At 39.1% G+C, this 21,967-nt stretch overlaps 1 protein-coding gene and 1 non-coding gene across 9 annotated transcripts in view; one reads left to right on the forward strand and one right to left on the reverse strand.

Annotated features, from left to right (window-relative positions):
• Positions 1 to 21,967, forward strand: part of TFDP2 (transcription factor Dp-2) — a 176,063-nt gene that overhangs the window by 6,030 nt on the left and 148,066 nt on the right. The window lies entirely within an intron of this gene.
• LOC116545195 lies at positions 14,010 to 14,113 on the reverse strand. The gene has a single exon (XR_004266231.1). It is a non-coding gene; the product is annotated as a U6 spliceosomal RNA (small nuclear RNA).

Raw genomic sequence — 21,967 nt, forward strand, 5'->3', positions numbered from 1 at the left:
GCAGGTGGATCTCTTGAGGTCAGGAGTTCAAGTGCAGCATGACCAACATGATGAAACCCAGCCTCTACTAAAAAATAGAAAAATCAGTTGGGTATGGTGGTGTGCACCTTGTAATCCCAGCTACTTGAGTGGCTGAGGCAGGGGAATCGCTTGAATCTGGGAGGCGGAGGTTGCAGTGAGCTGAGATCTTGCCATTGCACTCCAGCCTGCGTGACAGAGTGAGACTCTGTCCCCCGCAAAAAAAATTAAAGACAAGCTGGGCATGGTGCTTCATGCTGTAATCCCAGCTCTTTGGGAAGAATTACTTTGAGGCTAGAAGTTTAAGAGCAGCCTGGGCAACATTGCAAGACCTCATCTCTACAAATGAAAAAAAGTTAGCCAGGTGTGGTATCACATACCCACTGTCCCAGCTACTAAGGAGGCTAAGGTGGTAAGATTGCTTGAGCCCAAGAATTTGAGGCTGCAGTGAACTATGATCATGCCACTGTTTGGGTGACAGAGCTAGACTCTTTCAAAAAAATTAATTAAAAAATAAAAATATATATAAAATAACATTTCTGTATGTAATCTTATGTCATCGGAAGTTTGGTTGTATTTTAGCTAATTGATTAAATCATGATTATGAGCTATATTACTCTGTTATACTGACTGGTGTACTGTGAACAGAAGAAAGTACGTACTTAGATAAGATGTATAATGTTAAACTCAATCATCTGAACTTTTTATATTTTTATAGTTTTAATTTTTGTGGGTACCTAGTAGGTGTCTATATTTATGGGGTACATGAGATATTTTGATATAGACATGTAATGTGGAATAAGCACGTTATGGAGAATGGGGTATTCATCTCCTTAAGCATTTATCCTTTAGGTTACAAACAATCCAAGTACACTCTTTAAGTTATTTTGAAATATAATATTAAGGTATTAATGACTATAGTCACCCTTTTGTGCTACCAAATAGTAGGTCTTATTTATTCTTTCTATTTTTCTGTACCCATTAACCATCCCCATACCCGTATCCCCACACTACACTTCTCAGACTCTGGTAACCATCCTTCTGCTCTCTCTGTCCATGAGTTCAGTTGTTTTGATTTTTAGATCCCACAAATAAATGAGAGCGTGCAATGTGTGTCTTTCTGTGCCCAGCGTATTTCACATGACATAATGATCTCTAGTTCTGTCCATGTTGTTGCAAGTGATTGGATCTCATTCTTTTTTTTTTTTCCCAAGACAGAGTCCTGCTCTGTTGCCCAAGCTAGAGTGCAGTAACGATCTTGGCTCACTGCAACCTCCGCCTCCTAAGTTCAAGCAGTTCTCCTGCCTCAGCTTCCCGAATAGCTGGGATTACAGGCACATGCCACCATACCCAGCTAATTTTGGTATTTTTAGTAGGGATGGATTTCACCATGTTGGCCAGGCTGGTCGCGAACTCTTGGCCTCAAGTAATCTGCTCTCCTCGGCCTTCCAAGTACGGGGATTACAGGCATGAGCCACTGTTCCCGGCCATAGATCTCATTTTTATGGCCAAATAGTACTTCATTGTACATATGTACCACATTTTCTTTGTTCATTCATCTGTTGATGGACACTTAGGTTACTTCCAGATCTTAGCTATTGTAAACAGTGCTGCAACAAACACAGGAATTCAGATATCTCTTCAAAGTACTGATGTTCTTTCCTTTGGCTATATACCCAGCAGTGGGATTGCTGGATCAAATGGTAGCTCAGTTTTTAGTATTTTGAGGAACATCCAAATTGTTCTATATCGTGGTTGTACTAATTTACATTCTCATCAACAGTGTAGGAAGGTTCCCTTCTCTGCACATCCCCACCAGTATTTGTTACTGCCTGTCTTGGATAAAAGCCATTTTAACTGGGGTGAGATGATAGCTCATGGTACTTTTGATTTGCATTTCTTTGATGATCATCAATGTTGAGCACTTTTTCAAATGCCTATTTGCCATTTGTGTGTCTTTTGAGAAATGTCTATTCAGATTTTTTGCCCATTTTTTAATATTTTTATTTATTTTTGAGACAGAGTCTTGCTGTGTCACCAGGCTGGAGTGCAGTGGTGCAATCCACTGCAACCTCTGCCTCCTGGGTTCAAGCAATTCCCTTGCCTCAGCCTCTTGAGTAGCTGGGACTACAGGCGTGCGCTACCACACGTGGCTAATTTTTGTATTTTTAATAGAGACAGGGTTTCACCATGTTGGCCAGGATGGTCTTGATCTCTTGACTTTGTGATCCGCCTGTCTTGGCCTCCATGAGCCACCGTGTCTGGCCTTTTGACCATTTTTTAGTGGGATTATTTGATCTTTTTCTTAGAGTTGTTTGAGCTCTTTATATATTCTGGTTATAACTCTCTTGTCAGGTAGTAGTTTGCAAACGTTTTCTACCGTTCTCTGGGTTGTCTCTTCAGTTTGTTGATTGTATCCTTTGCTGTGTGGAACCTTTTTACTTGATGTGATTCCGTATTTTTGCTTTGATTGCCTGTGCTTGTGGGGCATGGCACAAGAAATTTTTGCCTAGACCAATGTCCTGGAGATTTTCCCGAGTATTTTCTTGTAGCCGTTCATAGTTTGAGGTCTTAGATTTAAGCCTTTAACCCATTTTGACTTGATTTTTTTTTTTTTTGAGACAGGGTCTTGCTCTGTTGCCCAGGTTGGAGTGTTTGGCTTGATACCAGCTCACTGCAACCTCTGCCTCCCAGTTTCAAGTGATTCTTGTTCCTCAGCCACCCAAGTAGCTGGGACTACAGACATGTGCCACCACGCCCAGCTGATTTTTATATTTTTAGTATAGATGGAGTTTTACCATGTTGACCAGACTGGTCTTGAACTCCTGACCTCAAGTGATCTGTCTGTCTGTCTTGGCCTCCCAAAGTGCTGGGATTATAGGCATGAGCCACCACACCCAGCCTGATTAGATTTTTGTATATGGCAGGTGATATGGGGCTAGTTTTATTCTACATGTGCCTGTCCAGTTTTCCCAGCACCATTTATTGAACAAGACTGTCTTTTCCCCAGTGTATGTTTTTGGCACCTTGGTGGAAAATGAGTTCACTGTGGGTGTGTGGATTTGTTTCTGGATTCCCTATTCTGTTCCATTGGTCTGTATGTCTGTTTTTATTCCAGTCCCATGCAGTTTTGGTTACTATAGCTCTGTAGTATAATTGAAGTCAGGTAATGTAATACCTCTAGTTTTGTTCTTTTTGCTCAAGATGGCTTTGGCTATTCTGGGTCTTTTGTGATTCCATATAAATCTTAGGATTTTTTTTTTTCTATTTCTGAGAAGCATGTCATTGGGGTTTTGATAGGGATTGCCTTGAATCTGTTGATTGCTTTGGGCAGTATTGACATTTTAACAATATTGATAATTTCAGTCCATGAACATGGAATATTTTTCCATTTTTTTGTGTGTCCTTCAATTTTTTTCATCAGTGTTTTATAGTTTTCATTATAGAGATCTTTCACTTCTTTGGTTAATACCTAGTTACTCAGTTTTATGTGTGGCTGTTGGAGTTACTTTTAAAATTTCTTTTTCACATTGTTCACTGTTGGCATACAGAAATGTTACTGAATTTTGTATGGTGGTTTTGTATCATGTAACTTTACTGAGTTTGTTTACCACTTCTATTAATAATACTTTTCTTGTGGAGTCTTTAGGTTTTTCTAAATATAAAATTGCATCATTTGCAAACAGAGATAATTTGACTTCTTCCTTTTCAATTTGGACGCCTTTTATACCTTTCTCTTGTCTGATTGCTCTAGCTAGGACTTCCAGTACTTTGTTGAATAACAGTAGTGACAGTGGGCATCCTTGTCGTGTTCCAGATCTTAGAGGAAAGGCTCTCTAGTTTTTCCCATTTGTTATGATACTAGCTGTGAGTCTGTCATATATGGCTTTTATTATGCTGTGGTATGTTCCTTCTATCCCCAGTTTTTTTAGTATCTTCTTTTTATCATATTTTATTGTAACTCCTATATGTTCTTTGTGACATATTTCATGTTCTTTTGACTTTTTTTTTTTTATTCTTGAGATTGAGTCTTGCTCTGTCACCCAGGCTGGAGTGTAGTGACATGATATTGGCTCACTGCAAACCCCGACTTCCAGGTTCAAGTGATTCTTCTTGTGCCTCAGCCTCCCGAGTAGCTGGGATCACAGGCATGGGCCTCCATGCCTGGCTAATATTCGTATTTTTAATAGAGACAGGGTTTCGCCACGTTGGCCAGGCTAGTTAGTCTTGAACTCCTGGCCTTAAGTGATTGCTGCATCAGCCTCCCAAAGTGCTGCATTACAGACTAAAGCCACCACACCCGACCTATGTTCTTTTGACTTTAAAAGAAATTAAACATGTAGCCTAAAAGGAAATATGGGTGTCAAGAAATGACATACAGTCTTAAGGTTGTGATGAAAGAAGAGAAAAAAAGCTAAAAGTGTTCCCAAAGGTAGGAAAAATAAAAACAATAGTTCTGGGCACAGTGTCACAGGCCTATAGTCCCAGCTACTTGTGAGGCTGAAGTGGGAGGATTGCTTGATCCCAGGAATTCAAGGCTGTAGTATGCTATGATCCTGCCTGTGGATAGCTGCTGCTTTCCAGCCTGGGCAACACAGTAAGACCCCATATCTTTAAAACAAAACAAAAATCATAATAGCAATAATAGTGACAATGTCAGTTGTTAGTCACAGAAAAGGAATACCATGTCTAGAAAAACCTTTGTACTTTATAGTCAGAGATGCTGTAACTTATGATGCTGTTATGAACAGAGATATTGGTATGTCTGGTAAATTGAATATGCAGCCAGAAAACTTTGTTTGAAAATAAAAGTGATTAAAAAAAATAAAAGTGATAATACATGTCTCTGTCATCCAAGTAGGAAATATAGCACAGACAGATTTTTTTTCTTTTTGCTTAACTGTAGTTATATAATAAAGCATTCTGAGAAACTGTTAAACAGAGCCTTGATAGACTATGTATCTAGGTTTGTCGTTGTCTTTCTATCTATCTATCTATGTGTTAATATTAGGAGCCTCTGACTTATTTAATACTTCTTCCTGTTTGTATGAAATTCACTGAAGTAATTGACTCAGATTAGCCGTGATCGAAAACACAGAACTATTACATTAATTTGACTTACTAATTTATGTAAAACATTTTCTGAGTTTTAAAAATCATCTTAAGTACCTCAAGGGTAGAGGAATTCTGAGCCCACCAACTAGTTATTAGGATTCCTATTGCAGTAGGCAGAATAAAGCAATTTTTCATATTGCGACTAATGGCAACTTTGATTAATTTTGCACAGTTATTCAACATCTGTCTTAAGTAACCAGTCTGCTTTTGTTAAAATTTTCGTGTCTGCCGGGTGCGGTGGCTCATGCCTATAATCCTAACACTTTGGGAGGCCGAGGCGGGTGGATCACGAGGTCAAGAGATCGAGACCATCCTGGTCAACATGGTGAAACCCCATCTCTACTAAAAATACAAAAAATTAGCTGGGCGTGGTGGTGCGTGCCTGTAATCCCAGCTACTCAGGAGGCTGAGGCAGGAGAATTGCCTGAACCCAGGAGGCGGAGGTTGCGGTGAGCCGAGATCGCACCATTGCACTCCAGCCTGGGTAACAAGAGCGAAACTCCGTCTCAAAAAAAAAAAAAAAATTTCACGACTGAAATAGGAAACTTACAGTTTATATTTTCTAGTAGTCATTGTGTATGAATTTTATTGTGTCTGGTAGCTCTCCATGAAAGCGCTCCAGATTGTAACAACTCTTATTCTTAGCTCTCGGTTATCTTGCACAGATTCTTCCGGTATTTCCTCAAGAAGATAGGAAATTAGGTGGTAAGAATGAGGAAAGTAGGCCAGTTGTGCTTTCTGGACTATTCTGGGCCTAGAATCTCAGGTTTGCCTTTCTGACTTGTTATTATTAATATTTGGCTGCTTTCAATTAAAAAAAAATTTTTTTTTGAGACAGAGCCTTGCTCTGTTGGCTGGCCAGGTTGTGGTGCAGTGGCAAGATCTTGGCTCACCACTGCCTCCGTCTCCCAGGCTCAAGCAATTGTCCTGCCTCAGCCTCCTGAGTAGCTGGGATTACAGGCATGTGCCACCATGCCTAGCTCATTTTTGTATTTTTATTAGAGACAAGGTTTCACCATATTGGCCAGGCTCGTCTCAAACTTTTGACTTCAGGTAATCTGTTTGCCTTGGCCTCCCAAAGTGCTGGGATTACAAGTGTGAGGCACTGCCCCTGACCCTCAATTTAATTTAATTTAATTTAGTTAATTTATTTATTTTTTGAGACGGAGTCTTGCTCTGTTGCCATGCTGGAGTGCAGGGGCGCAATCTTGGCTCACTGCAACCTCTGCCTTCTGGATTCAAGCGATTCTTCTGCTTCAGCATCCTGAGTAGCTGGGACTACAGGTGTGGTCCACCACACCCAGCTAACTTTTTGTATTTTTAGTAGAGACGGAGTTTCATTATTTTGGCCAAGATGGTCTCAATCTCTTGACCCCATGATCTGCCTGCCTCGGCCTCCCAAAGTGCTGGGATTACAAGCCTGAGCCACCGCGCTGGCCTAAAATATTCTTAAAAACAAAACAAAACAAAACAAAAACAAAAACCATCTTCCTCCTGTTTTTAGTCCCACTAGCCAGAGGTAAAACCATGGGTTTTTTTTTGAAAAAAGGAAAAATCAGAACACGTTTGAGGTTGGATGTGGTGGCTCACACCTGTAATTCCAGCACTTTGGGAGGCCAAGGTTGGTGGATCACTTGAGGTTAGGAATTTGAGACCAGCTTAGCCGACATAGCAAAACCTGTCTCTACTGAAAATACAAAAAAGTTAGCCAGGTGTGGTGGCAGGCGCCTGTATTCCCAGCTACTTGGGAGACTGAGGCACGAGAATCACTTTAACCTGGGAGGCAGAGGCCACAGTGAGCTGAGATTGCGCCACTGTACTCCAGCCTGGGCAACAAAAAAAACAAAGCCAAGCAAAACAAAAAAAAACACTTTTGGGCCTGGTGCAGTGGCTCACGCCTATAATCCCAGCACTTTGTAGGACTGAGAAATGCGAGAGGTTTGAGCCCAGGAGTTCGAGACTGCCCTGGTCTACATGGTGAAACCCCATCTCTATTAACAATACAAAAAATATTAGTGGGGCGTGATGGCATGCACCTGTAGTCTTAGCTACTTGGGAGGCTGAGGTGAGAGGATTGCTTGAGCCTAGAAGATCAAGTCTGCAGTGAACTGTGATTGTGCCACTGGTCTCCAGCCTGGGCAACAGAGTAAAACTCTGTCTCCAAAAAAATCCCCCTAAAATGCTTTTATTTGAAATTCGATACATTAAAAAAGTCATATATATAATAATTACACAGCTTGATGAATTTGTCTATTCATGCATCTGTGCCACAGTGTTTTAGTTATAGAGGCTTTAAAATATGTTTTAATGTCTGGTAAGTCTAGTCTCATTTTATTTCCTGTTTTTCTTACATGTTTGTTTTTCCATATCAATTTTAATATCAACTTGTTCAGCTCCATAAAATGGTTTGTTAGTGTTTTTATTAGGATTGTATTGAATTTATAAATTAACTTAGAATTTATATCGTTATAATGTCAAATTGTCTTATCTAAGAATATATATCTTTTAACATTTTCCTCATATTTTAACATTTTCCTCATACACGTTTTTTTAAAAGCTTTATTGAGATACAATTCACGTGTCATAATATCCTTTTTAAAAAGATGTATAAAGATGTGGTTTTTAGTGTATTTACAAATATGTGCAACCATCATTACTACCTAGCTCCAGAACATTCTCATCACTCTTTTAAAAACCCCATATCCATTAGCAGTTACTCCCCATATGCTTCTCTTTCCAGCTCTTGGAAACTACTAATCTATGTTCTGAGTCTATGGATTTGCCTATTTTGAATATTTCATGTAAGTGGAATCATACAGTATGTGGCTTGGCTTAACATTTTCAAGGTTTATGCACTCTGCATATTATATCAATAATCATCCCTTTTTATTAAAAAATAATATTTCATCTATATGCCATATTTGTTTATCAGTTGGTGGACATTTGGGTCATTTATACTTTTTTACTGTTTTGCTAATGCTGCTATGAACATTTTTGTACAAGCTTTTGGTTAGATGTGTGGGTTTTTTTGTTTTTTGGATTTTTTTTTTTTTTTTTTTTTTTTTTTTTTTGAGACAGAGTCATGCTCTGTTGCCCAGGCTGGAGTGCAGTGGCATGATCTTGGCTCACTGCAACTTCCGACTCCTAGGTTCAAATGATTCTCCCGCCTCAGCCTCCCCAGTACCTGGGATTACAGGCATGCACCGCCATGCCTGGCTAATTTTCATATTTCGAGTAGAGACAGGGTTTCACCGTGTTGGTCAGGCTGGTCTCAAACTCTTGACCTCAGGTGATCTGCCCGCTTTGGCCTCCCAAAGTGCTGGGATTACAGGCGTGAGCCACTGTGGTGGCCAGACATGTGTTTTTAATTCCTTCTAATAGGCTTTATGTATTTCTTACCACATTTATTACTAAGTATTTATTCTTTGCTGCTGTTGTATTTTCTTTACCATGTATACTCCAAGCGTTTATTGATTTTTGTATTGATCTGTATTTTGTTGCTAATCATAAATTTACTTATAATGTAACAGATGAGTCTTCGTTGACATTGTTTGGAAGATAATTCTTTGTTAGACAAGGTGCACTCGAATTTTGGGAGCAGGTTTTTGCCTGTGTCTTTTAGATCAAACTTACAGAGTTACTCATATTTTATGTGTCCTTACTGATTTCAGTTTTTGTCTCTTTGGCTCTTTATTACTGAAAGGTGTGTGTTAAAACTGTATTGTATAATTGTGGATTTCTAAGCTTCTCCTCATAAAATAGTTTTTGCCTTATATGTTTGTAAATTATGTTATGAAATGTATTCAAATTTAGAATATCTGTGTCTTCCTGCTAAATGGTACTTTAATCAGTATATCTTTTTTATCCTCAATAATATTCTTACCCTAAAGACTATTTGTTCATGTTTATAGAGACACATCATCTTTTTTCATTTTGTTATTTTCTGCGGGTATACTTTAGGCATGTTTCTTGCAAATAGGAGTTGTATTTTGTTTTCCTTTTTTTTTTTTTTTTGAGACGGAGTTTCGCTCTTGTTACCCAGGCTAGAGTGCAGTGGCGCAATCTCGGCTCATGGCAACCTCTGCCTCCTGGGTTCAGGCAATTCTCCTGCCTCAGCCTCCTAAGTAGCTGGGATTACAGGCATGCGCTACCATGCCCAGCTGTTTTTTTTTTTTTTTTTTGGATTTTGAGACAGAGTTTTATTCTTGTGCAGGCTGGAGTGCAATGGCATGATTTCGGCTTACCTCAACCTCCATCTCCCGGGTTCAAGTGATTCTCCTGCCTCAGCCTCCCAAGTAGCTGAAATTACAGGAATGTGCCACCATACCCAGCTAATTTTGTATTTTTAGTAGAGACGGAGTTTATCCATGTTGGTCAGGCAGGTTTTGAACTCCTGACCTCAGATGATCCACTCGCTTTGGCCTCCCAAAGTGCTGGGATTACAGGCGTGAGCAACCATGCTCAGCCTTGTTTTCCTTTTTTGTTGTTAATTTTAATCTAGTGTGAATCTTTTAACTAATGAGTTTGTCTGTATGTTTACGTTTATTTCTTATACCGCCTTTTCTGTATTCTTTCTATTCTTCTGTTGTGCCCACTTTTATATTTTTAGTGGTTGACTTTAAATTTTTAGTAAGCATATTTAATTTAACACAGTGTTTCCTAAACAATACAAGACCCTTGGCATTTTTTAATTCTGATCAAGCTTTTCTCTTATGTTACTGTTGTCCAGGCTGTATTTCTTCCTGTTTCTTATTCCTCTTTTTTCATCTTCTAAAGTTAGTCACTACAGCTCATTACAGATAATATTTGTTTACATATACTCATATCTTTTTTTATTTTTGTATTCTTTCTTGAGTTGGTTTTGAATTTTGAGTGATTTTTATTTTCTTGAAATACATGTTTATTGAATGTCTGTTAAAGGTCAACTTACTGAAAACGTTTTTATTTCACCCTCATTTTTGAAGGATAGTTTACAATTGTAGTTTGATATTATTTTCCCTTTGTACCTTGAGAATATTGCTTTACTGTGTTTTTTATTTTAACTGCTGTTGAGAAATCTCCTGCAGTCTAATTGGTCATTTTATCTCAGCCTATTTCCCCAAAATTTTAAATTGTGGTAAAATACACATAACATAAAATTTACCATCTTAACCATTATTTTTGTTTGTTTTTCTTTTTGAGACGGAGTATCACTCTGTCACCCAGGCTGGAGTGCAGTGGTGTGATCTCGGCTCACTGCAACCTCCACCTTGTGATTCTCCTGCCTCAGCCTCCTGGGTAGCTGGGATTACAGCCACCTGCCACCACACTTGGCTAATTTTTTGTATTTTTAGTAGAGACGGGCGTTCACCATGTTGGCCAGGCTGGTTGTGAACTCCTAACCTCAGGTGATCCACCCACCTTGACCCCCCCCAAAGTGCTGGGATTACAGGCAAGAGCCACTGTGCCCAGCCATCTTAACCATTTTTAAGTACACAGTTCGGTGTTAGGAAGTACATTTATATTGTTGTGCAACAATCACCACCCTCCATCCCCAGAACTTGCATCTTGCAAACTTGAACTCTGTACCATTTAAATAATAATTCCCCATTCCTCCTTCCCCCTAGTTCCTGATAACTACCATTTTATTTTCTGTCTCTGTGAATTAGATTACCCTGGGAACCTCATATATGGGGAATCATACAATATTTGTTTTTTTGTGACTAGCCTATTTCACTTTGTGTAATGTCCTCACAGTTCATCAATGTTTAGTATGTGTCAGAATATCATGTCTTATTAAGCCTGATTAATACTCTATATTTATGCTGCATTTTGATAATCCATTTATCTGTCACTGAACACTTGGGTTGCTTCTACATTTTACCATTGTGAATAATGCTGCTGTGGATATGGGTATAGAAATAGCTCTCTGAGACCTTGCTTACATTTTTTTTTGGTGTATATACCCAGAAGTGTATGGGTGTATGTTGCATCATATGGTAATTTTATTTTTAAGTTTTTGAGGGACTGCCATACTATTTTCACAGTGACTGTACCATTTTACATTCCCACCAGCAGGGCACAAGTATTCTAATTTCACTACACCCTTGCCAACACTTGTCATTTTCTGTTTGTCTGATGGTAGCCATCCTAATGGGTGTGAGGTGGTATCTCATTGTGGTTTTGATTTTGCATTTCCCTAATCATTAGGGATGTTGAGCATTTTTTCACATACTACTTGGCCACTTGTATGTCTTCCTGGAGGAAACAGAAATTTAAATCCTTTGCCTAATTTTTATTTTTATTTTTCAAAGATGGGATCTTACTATGTTGTCCAGGCTGGTCTTGAGCTCCTGAGTTCAAGTGTTTCTCCTGCCTTGGCCTGCTGGGTAGCTGGGACCACAGGCACAAGCCACCATGTCCTGTAGTTCCACTTACTCAGGAGGCTGAGACAGGAGGATCACTTGAGCCTATTTTTTAATCTGGTTGTTTGGGTTCTTTTTTAAAAATTGTTGGATTATAAGAGTTGTTTATATGTTCTAGATATTAATCTCTTATCAAATATATGATTTGCAAATATTTTCCCTCATTTAGTGAGAACATTTTTACTCTAATACTGTCTTTGTGTGTGTGTGGAGTTTAAAAATTTTCGTTGTCTAGTTTGTCTATTTTTTGTTGCCTGTGCCTTTAGTATCTTTCTCTGCCTGTTTTTAAGATCTATTTATTTTTAATTTTTTGCTGTGTCTAGGAGAGTTATTTTTGTTTTTTCTTTAATTGGGAGTCATTGCCATTTCTGAATCTGAGGATTTTAGGTGTTACTTCCCCCTCAACCCCCGCCACCCCCAGTTTCTAGAGTCTGTAGCTAGACAGAGACATTTTGTTATTTCTTTGCTGTTGGTTTTTTTCACCAGCCTCCCTGGTCCACTCCTGCACTGAGAATGTATAAAAAATGGTGGAATCCTCAATACCAGTTCTTCACTTCATGTGTTTTCTGAGGCCTTGTCTACTTTAAGGACATTAAAAGCCAAAAGTCTTGGTTATTCATATTGACAGGTTCCTCCAGGGTCACTGAAAGCTTTACTTTTTTTGTGAGCTTAGCATTTGGCGGACTAATTTATCCAACATTTCTAGATGTTTTATGAAGATGAGGTTTTCATATTATTTAGTTACTGTATTGCCAAAAAAAGTTGCATTTCTTTTTTATAATTAATTTCCCTTTTATTTTTTCTTTTGGAATTCCTTGTAGTTGGACCCACTGGACTGAAGAACTCTTTACAAGCTTTTCTACTTTAAAAAAAATTTCTTTTGTTTTACTTTATGGGAGATTTCCTACCCTTCCTTTGCTTCTTTCTCCTCCCTAAATCCCCTGCTTCTGTTCTACTTCCCCTCCCTCCCTTTCTTTCTTCTTTCCTTCCTTCTCTTTTGCCTCTTTGTCTCTTTGTCTCTCTCTCTCTCTCTTCCCCTCCCTCCCCCTCCCCTTTCTTTTTTCTTTCTTGTCTGTTAATTTGGTGTCTCCAAATTAACTGTTTTGTTAACTTGGCCTCTTTATTTCATGTTAGAGATTTTCCTTAATTGTTTAGTAAACTTTGGCCATCTGTTCAGATTAAAGACTGAATAAATAAAAAGCTGAGTAAAAACTCTTTGTCCATGGCAGTTGTTAAGTGTGTCTTACATAGGGTGATTGAGTGACTGCAGGTCTTTTCTTTTGGGTCACTTTCCCCTGCAGAGAAATCTCCTAGTCCCAGTCCGATTGGTCTGCATTCTGGAAGCTGGACTGGGGAAGAGGCCTGAGGTCCACTATACAGCATGTAAATCTTCATTTAATCTTTTTGAGAGATGACATAATACACAGCCCTTTTGTGTACCTGGTTTCTACATCTGACCTAATTTTATGTCCTTAAAAGGTAAACCACTTGTTTTTTGCTGGGATGCAGAAGGGGCAGTTTCTTTCTTTTTTCTTTTCTTTTTGTTTTTTGTTTTGAGACAGGGTGTTGCTCTCTCGCCCAGGCTGGAGTGCAGTGGTGTGTACTTGAGCTTGTTGTAACCTCAAGTTCCGGGGCTCAGTCAGTCCTCTCACCTCAGCCTCCTGAGTAGCAGAGTATAGTGACACGTCTGTAGGCAGACGTGTCACTATACTCTGCTTTAAAAAAAAGTCTTTTTGTTGAGTTGGGGTTTCACCGTGTTGCCCAGGCTGATCCTGAACTGGCCTCAAGCATTCCTCCCACTTTGGCCTCCCAAAGCACTGGGATTATAAGTGTGAGCCACTGGGATCAGCCAGAAGGGGCAGTTTCTTAGCTACATGGGTAAAGACTTCCTTATTCAAACTTTCAATAGAGTCTTTCTATTAACAGCCCCAACTGAGATTGTTACTTTCAGATGGTTTCAATTCTTTTTTTTTTTTTTTTTTTTCCCCCAGATGGAGTCTCGCTCTGTCTCCCAGGCTGGAGTGCAATGACCCCTCTCAGCTCATTGTAATCTCCGTGTCCTGGGTTCAAGTGATTCCCCTGCCTCAGCCTCCTGAGTAGCTGGGACTACTGGCGTACACCACCACCTGGCTAACTTTTTGTATTTTAGTAGAGACAGGGTTTCACTAGGTTGGCCAGGATGGTCTGGAGGTCCTGATTTTGTGATCCTCCCCACTCAGCCTTCCAAAGTGCTGAGATTACAGGCGTGAGCCACCATGCCTTGCAGGCTTCAATTCTTAATCCTTTGTGATGAGATATGTGTAAGATATATTTTAATTATGTATATATGTCTTATAGATGGTTTGGGAGGCTGAAGTGAGAGAATTGCTTGAGGCCAGTTCAGGACCAGCCTAGGCAACACGGGGAGACCCCATCTTAACAAAAATATTTTCTTTTTTTTTATGTTTAAGAAAAAAATTTTTTTTATTAAAAAAAAATATGGAATGCTTCACGAATTTGCTTGTCATCCTTGCGCAGGGGCCATGCTAATCTCTGTATCGTTCCAATTTTAGTATATGTGCTGCCAAAGCGAGCACTGCAAAAAGATTTTCTAAAAATAGCAGAGTGTTGGACGGGTGCAGTGGCTCACCCCTGTAATTCCAGCACTTTGGGAGGCCACGGAGGGTGGATCACGAGGTCAAGAGGTTGAGACCATCTTGGCCAACATGGTGAAACCCCATCTCTACTAAAAATACAAAAAATTAGCGGGGCATGGTGACATGTGCCTGTAGTCACAGCTACTTCAGAGGCTGAGGCAGCAGAATCGCTTGAACCCGGGAGGCAGAGGTTACAGTGAGCCGAGCCACTGTACTCCAGCCTGGCAACAGAGCAAGACACTGTCTCTTTAAAAAAAAAAAAAAAAAAAAAAAAAAGGAGTGTGGTGGTGAAACGTGCCTGTTTGTAGTCCTAGCTACTCAGAAGGTTGAGGTGGGAGATATAGATATCTGTAATATCTATAATATGTTAATATACAGTATTAATACATATCTTACAGATAAGATATAAATAAGATATATCTTACAGGTACATATATATCTCTAGGGGTAGTAGGTGTAACTATATACCTGTATATAATTATATAGGGAGATATATCTACATATATGTTATATATGTCTTATATATCTATATATAACATGTATGATTTTGATGGGTTTATCCTTTTTTATCTTTTTACCATTATCTTACTGTATTTTCTTTTCTCTCTCTCCCTTTTTTTTTTTTTGAGACAAGGTCTCACTCTGCCGCCCAGACTGGAGTGCAGTGGCAAAAACTCGGCTCACCACAGCCTCCGCCTCCTGGGTTCAAGTGATTCTCCTGTCTCAGTCTCCCAAGTAGCTGGGATTCCATTATTGCTGGCTAAGTTTTGTATTTTTAGTAGAGATGAAGTTTCACCATGTTGGCCCGGCTGGTCTTGAACTTCTAACCTCAAATGATTCACCCACCTCGTCCTCCCAAAATGCTGGGATTATAGGCATGAGCCACCATGCCTGGCCAATTTTACTGTAATTTCAAGAAGGAATGGATAGAGACCTGTGTGTTCAAATTTAACTAAAGACACTTATAGTACATTTTAATTGTTATTTCCATGTAAAAATAGTATTATTATAAACTCAGGAATTGTTTCTAAGTTCCTTTCCACTAATGGTTATTGTAGTTTCACAACTATAGAAATGAATCCAAAAGGGCAATAAGAGACATGAAGAGGAAAAACAGGTGAGTGACAAAGAGCAGGAGGCTCAGTTACATGTATCAGAGAGACTTTGATGAAGTAACATCGCCACCTTCTGGCTTAAAAAAAAAAAAAAAACTGTGGTGTTTCTGTTATAAAATTGGGGAACTTGGCCAGGCAGGGTGGCTCACACCTGTAATTCTAGCACTTTGGGAAGTCAAGGCGGGCAGATCACGAGGTCAGGAGATCAAGACCATCCTGGCTAACACGGTGAAACCCCATCTCTACTAAAAATACAAAAAATTAGCCAGGCGTGGTGGCACGCACCTGTAATCCCAGCTACTTGGGAGGCTGAGGTGGGAGAATCACTTTAACCCAGGAGGCAGTGGTTGCAACGATCCTGGATCGCGCCACTGCACTCCAGCCTGGGTGACAGAACGAGACTCCATCTCAAAAAAAAAAAAAAAAAAAAAGAAAAAAAAAAAAAAGGGAATCTGTAGTCCCAGCTACTCAGGAGGCTGAGGCAGGAGATTTGGTGGAGATTGTGGTGAGCGGAGAGTGCGCCACGGCACTCCAGCCTGGTGACAGAGTGAGACTTCATCTCAAAACAAAAAACAAAAAAAAAAGTCTGGGATCCCCATGACTAGTAAGTAGCTAGCTTGCATTCTGTGTCAGATTTAGTGGATTTGGTCTTGTTTAGTTATTCTCTGTAGCATTGAAGAAACATACTTTTTTGACTTAGGATTTGATTACAGTATAACAAAGTCTTTTCAAGCCCCATAAGAAAGGGTTCTATCTATAATATCTTAAAATATATCTGTTATTTTAGGTTATTTCTGCTTGCATTAAGAAAACAAATATTTATGTGAAGGAAAATATAGAATTTTAAAAATTAAGTTAATTTGTTGCATAGGTAGTTTGTATTCATGGTACAAAATACAAATGGTATGAGAGGCTATGAGTCATCCTACTATTTCATAAGAATTAATAAAAGAGAAAAGAATTAAAATGTCTTTCTCTCAACTAGCCAATTCCTTTACCTTAGAGAGAATCTTTTTATACAGATAGTAATGTACTACACTTACTTCTAACTTTCTTTTCTTCACAGAACAGTTTATACTGGAGGTCACTCTGTATCAATACACAATGAGCTGCCTCATTTTTTTAGGCCATGATTTATTTAGCCAGACTACTATTGATAAGTAGTTAGGAGTTTTTCAATCTTATGCTGTAAAAATGACCAGATAGGTGGTGTGTGTGTGTGTGTATGATTTCATATGACTCTAGAAAAAGCTCATATAAGGATGTATACATTTGTATTTGTGTTAGATAAAGCGACACTGCCCTCTGTAAAAGATTATACTTATTTATTCTGCCACCACTAATGTAAGGCAAACTGTTTTCCCTCATGTTTCTCAGGACAATGTACTGGTATCAGTCTTTTTATCTTGTCTTGCAACCTTATTTTACATTTCTCGTATGAGTGGACTGCACATATTTTCATATGTTTAGAAGCCATTTGTGGGGTTTTGTTTGAGATAGGGCTTCACTTTGTCACCCAGGCTGGAGTGCAGTGGCACAATAATAGCTCACTTCAGCCTTGAACTGCTGGGCCCAAATGATCCTCCTGCCTCAGCCTCCCAAATAGTTGGGACAGCAGGCACATGCCACCACAACTGGCTAATTAAAAAAAAAAATTTTTTTTTAAGGGTGAAATCTCCTTATGTTGTCCACTCTGGTCTCGAACTCCTGGCCTCAAGTAGTACTCTCATCTTGGCCTCCCAAAGCACTGGAGTAATCTACGGTGCCCAGCCTATTTGTGTTTTCTGTTATATGTTCTTTGCCCATTTTTCTTTAGGCTCTCACTCTTCTATTTATTTTTAGGAGCTCATAGTTGATAAGGTAGAAATTAGCTGTGTGATATTTTCTTTAAATGTAAAAAATATTATGTATGTGCATATTTTGTAGTCATATCAGTCTTTACTTTGAAAACCTCTGGGCTTGGCATCATATTTAGAAATATCTTCCACACTCAGAAAATTAAAAAAATTAACTTCTGTGTTTTCTTGTCTTACCAAAAAAATTATATTGAATTCTGTGAGCTATCTGAAATTTATTTTGACTGAGGTATAAATTATGGCTTTAATTAATTTTTTTCTATATGATTACTTAGATGTCACTTGTCTCAACCTGTCTATTGAAATAACTCACCCAGTGCATTCATACTTCACTGATTTGAAGGGTCAGTTAAATTTCTTTGTGGATTTGGGTCTTTTCCTATACTTTTCTGTTCCCTCCATGTAGGTACTTTCTCATTTACCAGCGTTCAATATTTTAATTTTCATGACTTTACAACTTGTTTTAATAATTGGATGAAATCAGTCCTTCTGTGTTTCCATAATTTTATGACTATTCTTGCTTATTTTACCACATTAACTTTTCAGTCAGTTGATCTAATTAAAAGGAAAAGATATTGTTAATTTTATTGTGATTCATTTCTATTCATAGATTAATTTGGGGGCAGTTGGTATTATGAATTTGCATTTTGTCATTCAAGAACCTGGCATTTTTTTCCTTTTTTTTTTTTTTTGTATCCCTATGTATTTCTTGCTGAGTTTCTTCCTGCTTTTTCTTCTATTGTAAATGGGTTATTTTTTTTCATTACTTCTTTTTACATAGTTATTACAAGACATGGTTCTTGTGTATAAGTTGCTAATTTGGGGGCATTAATTTTATTATCGTTCATCTCCAGTTGAATCTCTTGGGGTTTCTCTGTAAACAATCATAATCATATATAAATAATCATAGTATTACCTCTTCAGTTCTGCTTTATATACTTCTATCTTTTGTCTGATTGTGTTGGCTAGTAACTTATAGAACACTGTTAAATAATAGTGGTGAGTGATAATAGCAGAAATCATTTATTTTTACTTAATGGGATTGTTTATTTAGGGATACATAATGAAAAATAACATCCATAGATTCTTGAAAGGACATTCGACAAATTTACATACACATTCTTTGTAAAATATAATCCTATTAAGTAATTATTCATCACTTTCATTATTGCATCATTTTGCATGTCATAGCTTTACATAAATGGAGTTGGTGCAGTTGCTCACACCTGTTATCCCAGCACTTTGGGAGGCTGAGGCAGGTGGATCATTTGAGGTCAGAAGCTTGAGACCAGCCTTGCCAACGTGGCAAAACCCCATCTCTACTAAAAATACAAAAATTACTGGGCGTGGTGGCTCATGCCTGTAATCCCAACACTTCGGAAAGCCAAGGCAGGCAGATCACAAGAGCAGATAGAGACCATCCTGGCTAACTGGGTGAAACCCTGTCTTTACTAAAAATACAAAAAATTAGCTGAGCGTGGTGACACACGCCTGTAGTACCAGCTACTCAGGAGGCTGAGGCAGGAGAGTCCCTTGAACCTGAGAGGCAAAGGTTGCAGTGAGCCAAGATTGCGCCACTGCACTCCAGCCTGGGTGTCAGAGTGAGATTTAACCCCCCCGCCCAAAACAACAACAACAAAAATTAGCCAGGCTGTAGTGGTGTGCACCTGTAATCCCAGCTACTCCGGAGACTGAAACAGGAGAATCATTTTGAGCTTGGGAGGTGGAGGTTACAGTGAGCTGAGACCACACCACTGCATTCCAGTCTGGGTGACAGAGAAACCCTGTCTCCAAAATAAATAAATAAATAAATAGCTTTATATAAATTTAATAATATTGTATGTGTTTTCAAAATCTATTACATTTGTAAGGTTTATCCATGTTGTTGCATGTTACTGCAATTAATTTTAGTTTCTATTTAACTGTACTGTGCCCAGATCTCTTCATATTAGAGTACCCATTCTCCACCTGCTTAGACTCACAGCTGCATCCCTTATTGGGAATTGCCCTTGCCCCCCCCCCACCCCTCCAGTACTGTCTTGCCCAAGGTTAGGTTTCTTCCCAGAGGTATTCCTGTGGCCAGTAACTGTGTGTTGCATGGATGTAAGATCCAACCCAACTTGTCTCTATTTGGGACAATTCCAAAGGGCCCTGGAGCTCCATGCTGTATCAGTTTCTTCCCTAAGCCCAATCCTGCCTTCTTCACTTGTTACAGGTTTATCTCCCCAGAGCACTTCCCAGGAAACTTTCTGCACGATAGCCTCCCTCTCAGAATCTGTTTCAGAGGAATGGTGCTAACACAGTTGGTATTGGAAGTGATCCTAGGTAGCAGACTAAAATGGGATTTTAGAGATAGGTGTCTTGCTGGCTGGTTGGCAGTGAGGACCCCATCTCTGGTGGTAGGTAGAGTACAGATAGTGTAAGTTTGCACTGAGTTTATAATTGTGTGGGACCCAAGCGAGTAGGTAAACTTTCAATGCGCTATTATTTAAACTGATATCTCTAGACCTGGTTTTAAAGTTCTGGATTTTCTTGAGCTTAAGATCCTCTGGTCTGTATTATTCTATAATGCCTTTCATTAATTTCATTTAAATAAGTGAGTTTTTAGTTCTTTGGGAGCAAGGATCCCTTATGCTGACTGCCTACCAAAGTGGGATTTAAGAGAATCCTCACAGTGTGCAGAGATCACCAGTATTTTCCTGTAAACCAAAGAGAAATTTGGCAGGTTGGACACGTTATTTTCAAAGATCCTACAGGCAGGTGGCTGTAACTGATAGGTCTTTTCTTTCCCCTTCTTTAGATTGCCTAGATCAGACTAGAACCCCAGAAATGTCTATGATGAAGTTTTTTAAAAAATTCATATCCTAATTATATGCTACTCCTGAGTCTTCCAAATTATATACTGTAGTCAATCTGTATAGCCTATGGAAGTATGAGGGAGGACCTCTTCTTTGCTCACCTGCTTACAAAAGAATTAGAAGCCACTTTTAGCTGGCTTAATACAATAGTTGGAGTGACCATAAAGTGCTTAGGTTTCTGTGTTAACTCTTCTAGTTTGATGGCATTTTCATCTCATAATTCTTAATTCTATCATTTTAACCCATTGTCTCTATTCCTAATTTAACTCAAGTTAGAACTTGATTCCCACCCTTCAGCTGACTTAGAAGCTGTTCCTTTGTGCTTCCATAGCGCCCTGTGTATCTGTCCAGTGTTGTAGTATTGTGGCATGTTATACTGTATGCATGTGTCTTGTTCATTTGTTTGTGAACTTCTTGAAGGCTAGGACTCTGTTGTGTCTCTTGGGTAGAGCACAATGCTGGACACGTGATGGGCATTGAATAAATCTTTGTTGAATAAATAAAAAGCCTGACTCTCGTCACTCCCCACCACCCCTCAGTTGCTCATTAAAACTTCTGACTTTTTAAAAATTCATCCTGTGTGAGTCTTTCCCAGATCTCTCTGGTGAATATCCATACCTTAAAGCTAGCGCACACACACGCCTAGTTCTCTTCTCTGTCATCAGAAACTATTGCTGTCTCCTGCTTGCAGCTGCCTCTTTCATTGAGTTCCCAGTATCTGCAGATGGCTCTGTCTGATGAGCTCATGGGAGAATTTGATTTTCTGTTCTACAATCCAAAATAAATTAGTCTGCTATAACCCCAGAGCTGTTGGTAAAGTAGTCATTGCAGCTTTAGAATTCTGGTGCCAAAAAGGGGTCATATGCACAGTGAATGAATAGTGTCATGGGGGTATGAACAGTGGTTGTTCCCATCACTGCAGCTGCTTGGGTGAGGCATCAGAAGCCCCTTCAAGTGTATTACTGCTACAGTTAGCTATAAAGCTTTTCCCAGCACCTTCAGCTGCTGTAGTCTCCACCTCAGTTCTCTTTACATCTTGTTAGTAAAATATCTTAGGAACGAAAAAGTCGTAAGCAAAGATACTGTTTAATAATAGCTGTATGGAGAGTTTCACAAACATGCTGGATAGTTGCTTACACAATTTTAGTCACCTGATTCTATTATTAATATTTTTTACTGATGACTTAGCTGATAAATTGTGGGTTCACGTTTATGACTGAAGAATGCTTCCCTTGATGTGAATCTTTCATTTTTTCTTGTTCCTGTTAGAATAATTGTACATACCTGTTAAGAAAACGTAACACTGTATCATTAATATATTTCTTTTCTCCCTTCCTCTCTCCTCTCCCTCCCCTCACCCCCCCCCGCCCCATCTCTGTCTCTGTCTCTGTCTCTCTCAAGACAGAATGTTGGTATGCTGCCCAGGTTGGAGTGCAGTGGCTGTTCACAGGCAAAATCATTGCACACTATAGCCTCAAACTATTGGGTTGAAGCGATCCTTCCATCTAAGCCTCTTAGGTAGCTTGGACTACAGGTGTGGGGCACCACACCCAGCTATTTTAATATATTTTCTATGTTGATCAAATGGTAATTCTATATTTAATTTTTTTAGAAATTGCCATTCTGTTTTCTACAGCAGTCAAAACTGCTTTTTGATGGCCTTGAAACTCTAAGGACAGCTTGGCAGGATATAATATCTTTGGTTTACATTGTTTTTCCCTTAAGTTTCTTGAAAGTGTATTCTACTGTTGTCTTGCTTTATATGTTATTTTTGAGAAATACAATGTTAGTCTAATTCCCTTGCTTTTGTAAATAATTTATCTTTTTGCCCAGCTACCCTGAGAGTTTTTTCTTTTTTTTTTTTTTTTTTTTTTTGGGGGGGGTTTCTTTTTTTTTCCCCCGGGTGGGCAACAGGGCGCCGTCGGCGCTCCCCACCCCCTCCCCCCCCCGTTCAGGCAATTCTCC

This window comes from Sapajus apella, unplaced genomic scaffold (genome assembly GCF_009761245.1).
Source record: "Sapajus apella isolate SASKATOON/1434 unplaced genomic scaffold, GSC_monkey_1.0 scaffold4, whole genome shotgun sequence".
Lineage (NCBI taxonomy): Eukaryota > Metazoa > Chordata > Mammalia > Primates > Cebidae > Sapajus > Sapajus apella.